We start from the raw sequence: 9476 nt of genomic DNA, 5'->3' as shown, positions 1-9476 counted from the left end.
TGTAGAAGTTGTAATCCCTTCCTCCGCTTCCACACTACCCAACATCTACAGTAAATCGCCATAATCTCCAAGGTCAAACTCCATTTATGCCTTTCGATTCTTATGTTGTTTCTTGTTAACCGATCATTTGGGTTAACTACAGATGGGGTTCTTTTGCTTTCTTTCAATTACTCTGTTTTGAATGATCCTTTAGGTGTTTTAGACACCTGGAAATTACTCTGATGACTCACCATGTTCATGGAAAGTTGTCTGTTGTGGGAATGTCGGCGATTCCACTGTCAATCTTGGATTGATTGAGTACTTGAGGAACCTTGATTTGTCGAATAATTCCATCAATGGGTTTATTTTGTCGTTGTATAATGATTCAGAGCTCACATTTCTTGATTTTTCGAATAATTTGATTTGTGGCATGCTTCAGGAGCTTGTTAGATGGTGGGTGGGGTTACAGTTTCTTAATGGTTTAGGGAATTTGTTGACGGGGGAGTTGCCGGAGAGTCTTGGTGGTCTTTGGAACCTAACGGTGGTTTCTTTGAAGAATAATTATCTTCATGGGAAGATTACGATTGGATTTGATTCGTTGAAATTTCTAGATATGTCTGCGAATTTCATCAATGGGTCATTACCTAAAGATTTTGGGAGTGGTGATCTTGTTTAGATCATGTTTACTTTAACGTTTCACACAACAATATCTCTGGGAAGATTCTGCCGGAATTCACGAACAAAATTCCGACAAATGCAACCGTTGATTTGTCGTTTATAAATATTACTGGATAAATCCCGGAATCCAGTGTTTTCTTCAATCAAAACAAAATATCCTTCGTTGGAAATTCAAAGCTTTGTGGGAAGCCATTAAACAATTTAATGAACATAATTGCAAGCTGTCACTCAAAATCCTCCGTGGCAAATAGGTGGCACTTACAAACATGATGATTAGGATGGGGTCACTGGGTGATCCCTTCAAAATTTTCATAATGACCTTTAAAACATAAAAACACAAGTTCGTACCCTTTAAATGCAAAAGAAAATCACGAGCGACCATTTAAACAAATATACGAAACATTGTTGGGCTATAGCGACAATAACCCTTTAAAAATTTGGTTCAATCTTTTTTATAAAATTTCGCCAACTTTTCTTCATTTTTTTTATATTTTTTCAGAAAATTTATTTTAGTTATATATTTTGTACGAACTTTGTTTTTGAGCAATTCGTTTTGACTTATTTCTTTTACCGAAATAGACTTTTACAACTTTTTTTACATATTCGTCGTGTTTTTTTTTTCAAGATTTTACCATGTTTACATATTTATTTTTATGCGTGTAACTTTTAGATATTAGATTTGTGTTACAAAATCATTTTTTATCATATTTTGCTTTTGCATATTCGCTTCAATGTGTTTTTCGAACAAACACAATGTTGTTTTCGCTGGTGCAAACCCTAGTTAAAAGCATTTCACATAAGCCTTTTTTTTGTAAAATATATGACTATTTCACGTTATATATATATATATATATATATATATATATATATATATATATATATATATATATATATATATAGGGTTATGTTATTTTATTTTCACTATCTATTGTGTGTATGTATGACTGATTCTGGACCAATCATTTTAGTTATTTTAAGAAAGTAATTAATGCATATTACATGTTGAAGATATAATAGGTATTAATTAAATCTTCAGCATTTAATATGCATTAATTACTTTCTTAAAATAACTAAAATGATTGGTCCAGAATCAATCATACGGGCACACAATAGATAGTGAAAACATTTGAACCTAACACACACACTCTCTCTCTCTCTCTCTCTCTCTCTCTCTCTATATATATATATATATATATATATATATATATATATATATATATATATATATATATATATATAATGAATGATATATTAATATTTCCATATCATTCTAGTTATTTTGGTAAAGAATTAATTTTATGAGTAGTCAAGTACCGTTACATGCTTAGTGAAATAGGTTTACATTTTTGATTTTTCAAACTGAAAACAGAAGAAAAGAACTTTTTAAATATCGACAAGGCAAGACGGGTAACAAATACTTGCTTCTTGTATGTGCATTATTGTACCTTCTCACCATTATTATTATGATGATTAATATATTTTTTTGTTTGACTCAATTTGATATGATATTAATATATTTTAATTTTACAAAGGCCCAAATCTTAAATTATAACTATTGTTCGGCCCAAAACGGGTGCCCGTCAAGGCGTCAACAGGGCTGTCAATATGGACCATTGAGGTCAACTTTGGGACAAGCTTTGACTCTCTATTTTAAACGATTAAAATTATTAGAACACCGTAACAAGTTTCCCAACTTCCACGTCTACCCTTCACCTCCATTCACAACCATATATGTTTTTTCTTAAAACTAGAAAAGATTTCCCGGCGTTGCCAGGGTCGGAAGGTGCTGCTTTGTAAAGTAAAGTAGCATATTGAATTGCATTGAGGTAATCTAGTAAATGAAGATAAACAATGTCATCTAATTACATAAGTAAGAAATCTAAATCATTATTTCTTGCAATAAATGAAGAAAATAAAGAAATTGTCTCACAAATTGAACTTTATTGTCATGTATGACAGCGGTCAGAAAACAAATCCAGAAAATATGTACCGTTGCTTTTTGTCGGTTAATGTGAGGGTAATTTGGTCTTTTCAAGTAGTAGGGACTGAACTTGTCACAATGGGTAAACCATATGGACCATTTATGTAATTTTGGCGGTGGTGGTGGTGATGGCAAATGGTGGGTGAGTTTATGATATTGGGTGGGTATTTTCTAATAAATAAAACATTAATTTAAAACCAAAAAGAGAATGTTAAATCTGGTAAACCACAGGGACCAATCGTGTAATTTTGTCTAACAATAATAAAAATAATAATAACCAGTGACCATTTCTGCCAAAAGACTAAATACTAATAATATGTAATAAAAAGCGAGGGTTATGAAAAATTTAAACCAAAGTGAAAGGGTTGTTTGTGAACAAAAGCATAAAGGTGAAGGGTCAATGTTATAAGTTGGATGACCAAAATTGACAAATCACCATTCAATTTAATAACCACTTGGGTTGTGGTGACTTGGTAAGGCATGTGGAATATATGGTGGATAACCTATTGACCCATGTTCAAATCCTGGCACCACTCAGCCCTTGTGGCCATGGAGGTTCGCCTGCAGTGACTCTAGGGCATGAGGCAAAGCCTCATGTTTGCAGCGGGGGATTAGTCGGTGCGCGAAAGCTGGCCTGGAAACCCTCGTTAGGAAAGTTCTCTTTCCAAAAAAAATATAGCCTTAATGAGTTAATTAAAAAATATGGAATGATTACATTTGTCATAATTTTATTGGGTAGGAACATTTGTAGGTATAAAAAGTAGGAATCAATTTAATTTCTCATGTAATAATGGGATTCCTATATCTTAATACAATTTTTTTAAGAATACCTTTATTAAGTCATTTTGTTTTCTTGTTTTTTATACATTTGCTTCTCTATTGTATTTTCACAGACATGTCCTCTCTTTTTTAGGTTGTGTTTGGCACGCCACAACTAGCTGAAAATATAGCTTATTTTTCAAACTTTTTTAGGTTGTTTTGTTTGGTGAGCTAAAAAGCTAGTTTATAAGCTAGCTTTTAAAAAACTATTTAGAGTAACTTCTTAGGAGTTTGTTTACAAACTTACCAAATATACCATTAATTAATTATAGAAAACTTATTTTGGAAAATGCCTTTTATGTAATTTTATATCTTCCAACTAGCTTATCAGCTAGTTTTTACCAAACACTCTTTTTTATCGGCTAACTTATCAGCTAGCAACTAGCTTTTTAACCATCAGCTAGCTTTTCAACCATCAGCTAGCTTTTCAGCTACTAACTTGTTTTTCAGTTAGTACGCCAAACATAACCTTGATGTTTTATAAACAATATGTTATAAACATGTTTGGCAACGAGCATTTAAAAGTTTCGGTTTTTAGCTTTTAACAAAAAGTTCGATGTAGCCAAAAAATTTCATTTGAGAATGAACTTTACCTTCTACTTAAAAAAATCAAAAAAACTATTTTCATATGGCGTTTAATATAAGTTAGAAAAAACTTCAAAAATGGTCTCTGTGGTTTTCGAAAATCTGAAATTTAGTCCCTAACTTTTAAAAACCTCATAGATGGTCTCTGTGGTTTCAAAACTATTAATAAATTGTCCTTTTCCCTAACTTTGTTAGCTTTTGGCTGTTAAATGAAGGACATTTCTGTCTTTTCACTTACCACAGGACCATTAACCCTCAACATTTGGTGTGAAATTGTATATTAAAATAATAATAATAATATTTATTTTCTATCCCTAAATGTTCTTTCATCTTCTCTGTAGAGAAATCCCACACAGAGACCACCAACAGCCACATCAACCAAATTGGAGCAACAAGTGTTGTTCAAATCCGATAAAAACTTGTGGGTTTGGCTACGATTTAAGAAAAGATGAACAATCTAAGAAAATAGTGAAAAGGGATTGTAAAGTCGAAGCCTTTAGGGACGTATCAAGACCTGCGTTTGTGGAAATGGAGCCTATCATTGATGGTGATCATTTGGATCTCATTTTAGACAACACAAACCAAGGGATTGTAAAGTACGACAGGATTCACAAGCTTCAAGTAAACTTTTCCTGTTCTTCTTGCTAATTTACTATGCTGCAAATGTAGTCAATGAAATCAGTAGCAGCTCCCTATGTTCATTTTTACATTCCAATCTGTTTTCTGATTTCTGTTCATCAATCGGATTCCCCTTTATAAATCTTCTTTTTTTTTTTTTTTTTTTTTTTTTTTTTTTTTTTTTTTTTTGGTGGAATCAGTTCGTCTTCCCGTTCAATCCACATTTGTGGGGGTTCTTTTTTGTCGTGGGTTTTCAATCCATTTAGGTTGGGATAATATCTCCAAGTAAACTGAGGAAGAAGATGATGGGGCACAGAAGTTTGAATCAGGAGGAACAAACATCCAACTCCTATCTCTCAACAAATTTCAAGACCAGAACTGTTGTTGAATCGCAAAACCGAAATGATTTGTGGGTATGTGTGTTCTCCAAACTCACTCAGTTTCCTTCCTATTGGTCTGTGTTCTTGAAGCTCTGGGCATGGCAGATAGTAATTTAACCTGAAAACAGAGTCACTTTGTTCATCCATTAACAGTTTGGTAAATACATTTCCTGGTTACAATTTCAATTCATCTATTGAGAATTCAAGAATGTCACAAGCCATCTTCTTCACTGCTGTCACGTAATAATTCACCAGATATTTGTAGAAACAAATTAAACCAACATTTTAGATCATACAAAGATAGAGAAAAATGAGCTCGAAGATTACACATTTTTAATGGATTCGTACTGGAATTTTTCTGGATGTTCTTCAAAAATAGAGAGGGTTGGATTTTTGTGATCAGGTTCGAGTTTGGCGTGGAGAAGAAGATATTCAACCCAACCAAAATCACCGTTTTGGGCAAGATGTTTGTTTCCATAACCGAAGGGGTTGGATGGGCTTGCTTCTTGTTCGAGAGAGAGAGACCCTTTATATATATATATATATATATATATATATATATATATATATATATATATATATATATATATATATATATATATATATATATATATATATATAAAAGGCAAAACTTCAAAAATGGTACATTTACTAGTGAAAAGACAGAAATGTCCTTCACTTGATGGCAAAAAGCTAACGGAATTAACGAAAATGATCATTTTTAAAAGTTTTGAAACCATAGAGACGATCTATGAGGTTTTTAAAAATTAGGAACTAAATTTCAGATTTTCGAAAACCACAGACGATTTATGAAGTTTAATTTTGTCCGTAAGTTATTGATAATATAAGTTATTCATGTTTTTTAATCAATTTTTAGAATTGTCTTTAATTTTAATTGTCAAGTAATCCTTATTTTTGATTTATGTATTTTAAAAACTCTGAATGATTTTTGTCAAAAATTCATGTTACAAATAAAAACTATAGTTTAAACTAACTTAAAATTACTAAAATTATCACACGAAGTTACTAAACAGTAAAACGAAAGAAGTCTTATTTTCAAAATGATCGTATGATCCATTCATGTAAAATTGTAAATGATCACAAAATAATCATTTGATTTTCACAATATACATTTCGATTTGCAAAATACATGGTCCCTACTCTATTAATTTAATCTTTTATTTTTCTCATTTGCAGTGTAACCGACTCGCAAATTAAGAACAAGATTGTCAAAATAAAACCGGTGGTCAAGATTAAAAAGTTAGTTGGAATAATCAACAAAATTATTTCATAAAATAATAAAACAATTTCCCAAAGTCTACTTCACAAAATAATTGGTTATGATAATATGATATGATATTGAGACTTTTAGCATCAATTTGCTATAAGGTGAACAGAGCAGTCCACGTTTTATATCAAGGTGACAGGCTGTATCCAGGAATTAAAAAGACCGAAAAATTATGCCTCAGGCCCTGCAGCAGCCAGCAAGCATATGCCCTTTTTGTTCTTTTATGCCGCCGCCGCCGCCGGCAACCTCACAATCTTAATTTGCCGACAAGAGATCAGATATTCAAAGTTCAAACCCAGGCCAATACTACTTTATCCGACGAACAACGCTATCTGTGCCTAAAAAGATTCGTGATTCTCATCTTTTGTGCACGCAAATCAAGACACTAACAAAGCTTTCATCTGTTGAATTCAATAAAATTTCCCAAAAAACGAAACAATATCTTGACATTGATATAACACAAGCAGATTAAGCTAAACTAAAAAAAAAAAAAAAAAAAACTGCAGGTAGTCTCATTCATGGAGGATTCATATGTTGTAATCTCAGTGTTTTGGTATTTACATTCAGCCTGAAGCTTCATCTCCTCGGAGGCTCGGTATGTCCGTCGAACGTGACAGCCCCCCTGCGTCTACGTGACGACCCGCTCAATGTAGACGACAAAGATCTACTTCGATGGCTTGCTCGATCATCAGAACTTGAACTAGAACTCGAAGCCAAAGCTCTTCTTCCTGTTCTTACACATCCACCTCCTAAACAGGAGAACAAATTGCGGAAAACACTTCCTAATCCATGCCGTTCTCTAGTGACACTGCCTCTTGAAGCCCATGAAATCCTCCTCGGAGCTCCATTCTGGTTGAAACCACCATCCATTTCTGTGAAAACGACCGGCAATTCTCTCTCGCCGCCTCTTCTTCCTCCGGAAAATCTCCCCACGGCAAATCCGCCTCCGGGAAGCCGCCATATGGTTAAGCCCACGGCTTCTTCTTCGTTTCCCGATTGGTTATTTGCCTCTCTGGGTTGATCCCCTGAATCTGTGTTTTCTATTGGTAATTCATGGCGGCATACAGGGCATGAGTTGCGTAAAGCGAGCCAGGGGAGAATGCAATCGGAATGGTATAGATGTTGACACGGCATTTCTTTAGCTTCTGATCCTAAATCGAATGGTTCCTTACAAACAGCACAATATGATTCGATTGACACGTGATTTTCTTGAATTTCAATAGTTGGCATTGCTTCAATGGCCGCTTTTGACGCAGGTGGATTGTTGTCAATTCTCCCCAATCCATTCCCTTCTATTTGCGCCAATTGGTCCAATAACCGATCAAAACCAGAACCCAATAGAAACTCTGACATACTTGCCGGCAATGGTCTTAGACCTGATCCGGCTCCATCGTCGTAATACAGCTCAAACCCCCCGCCGGTGCCGGATTCCTCCGTACCACTACCCGGTTCTTCCGGTGTGCTTGTTGGTCCACGGAGAACGATAACCGGGTTAAATGGTGAACGTTCACCAGCATTTCTTCTAGCTCGTCGGAGTAACGGCGGGCTAGGACTCGGCGCCGGGCTGTGTTGCCCGTTTCCAACCATGTACATGGCCGCAGCAGGAAACCGACTCCGGTGAAACTCCGAGATCACAGACCCATTTAATCTATTCGGGCTATCAATCTCCTCTATGAAACCTCCGTTGCAATCGGGACAAGATAAAGATGAATCTTCTTGATTGATTCGAACCCTAATAGATCGGCTGCATCTGTAGCACCAGTACGATGATGATGAAGACCCAGTCGTTGACATCTATGAGTCTAAAAATCTGATATGACGAAAAATTACAAACCCCAAATCGATTTTACCAGGAATTCGATAACTCGCCTTTACTTTTCTTCAAGAACGCCACAAAGATCGAATCCTCTTCTTCAAATAATGAATCTTTATAAGAAATGAGCCCTAAATACACATAACAAAACTCCCAAACTGTATAAACTGAGAAAAAGAATCTTCAATCAAGAAATTGATGGAATAAACCATGGACATGAAGCCTGAAATGGAAATTTAAAAATGGGTTAACGACGAAACAGGAGTATAATCGGTGGAAAAGGGGAATCTCTCCGGCAGGGAGAGAGATGATAAAGAGAGTGGGTGTGATGAAAGAGAAGAAGAATAAGCGATTCGTAAAAAAACTAAAAATTATATGAAGGAGAAGGGAACGCGTGAGAGAGATTGGCGTGACATTAACGCTTGCAATGACCAGACACGTCAGACGACTTTTAGTGGAATCAGTCAAAGTTATGATTTCAAAATTTTATTTACATTTTGCTACCTTCATTTGTTATGTGAGTTTTAAGCTCTCCCCTCCAACTTTAAGATATTGCAAACTTAATGGAATTGTAAAACACACTTTATTTATTAATGTGATTGTTGTTGCGATCCTCGTTTTAAATAAGTATAGTTCAATAAGTTCAGTTATTTTTTGGTTTGTCTTTTTGTAACTTTTGATTTGAATTAAATTTAATTAAGTTTTAAATATAATTTAAAGCATCACCTCTGTACAACACCTAACTCAATTTATCATAATCATTTCATTATGTTCATAAATAAAAATATAATGGTATCAATGATGTGGAAGGCTTTTAACTACTTCGGTATGTTTTAAGTTAACGAATTTGTAGTTAATTTCCAATCTAAACACAATAGTGTCAAATTTGTCAATTAATGATTTTGATTATTATGTTGTTCGCATCATTTAAAACCGGATGTGACAAAGTAATCAGTACCTTTAAGATGAGACATGTCATCATGTAAGGTGAACACCTACACAATTTAAACATTAAACCTCTTTTTATGTAATATTGTATCTCAATATATAATTCATATTATTTCAACGAATACAAGCTTTTATTATTTGATGTTCTCCTATGTATATTGTGAAAAAATCTAGAGGTATATTTTTTTATAAAACGAGATAAGTTACACTAAATAATAAATATTATATCATATTATATAGAATGAATTATAGCTTGTGATATTTTAATATTTAAAAGAAAATTTCAGTAGATTTTTTTAGCTCGAAGTTAGTTCTACATTTAACTAAAAGATTAGAGGACCCAAATAATAAAATAATATGTTATTTATTAGTTTTATTCCTTCATCA

The 9476-nt window shown here is 33.8% G+C and overlaps 1 pseudogene; it reads right to left on the bottom strand.

The window, feature by feature from the left end:
- Positions 1-6714: 6714 nt before the first annotated feature.
- Positions 6715-8500, bottom strand: LOC145088488 (putative E3 ubiquitin-protein ligase RHC2A pseudogene; annotated as a pseudogene).
- Positions 8501-9476: the final 976 nt, after the last annotated feature.

The sequence above is a fragment of the Lactuca serriola genome, chromosome 2 (genome assembly GCF_051521515.1).
Source record: "Lactuca serriola cultivar US96UC23 chromosome 2, Lser_US96UC23_V15, whole genome shotgun sequence".
Lineage (NCBI taxonomy): Eukaryota > Viridiplantae > Streptophyta > Magnoliopsida > Asterales > Asteraceae > Lactuca > Lactuca serriola.
Note: the sequence above shows the minus strand (reverse complement) of the source record. Positions and strands in the feature narration are given on the sequence as shown.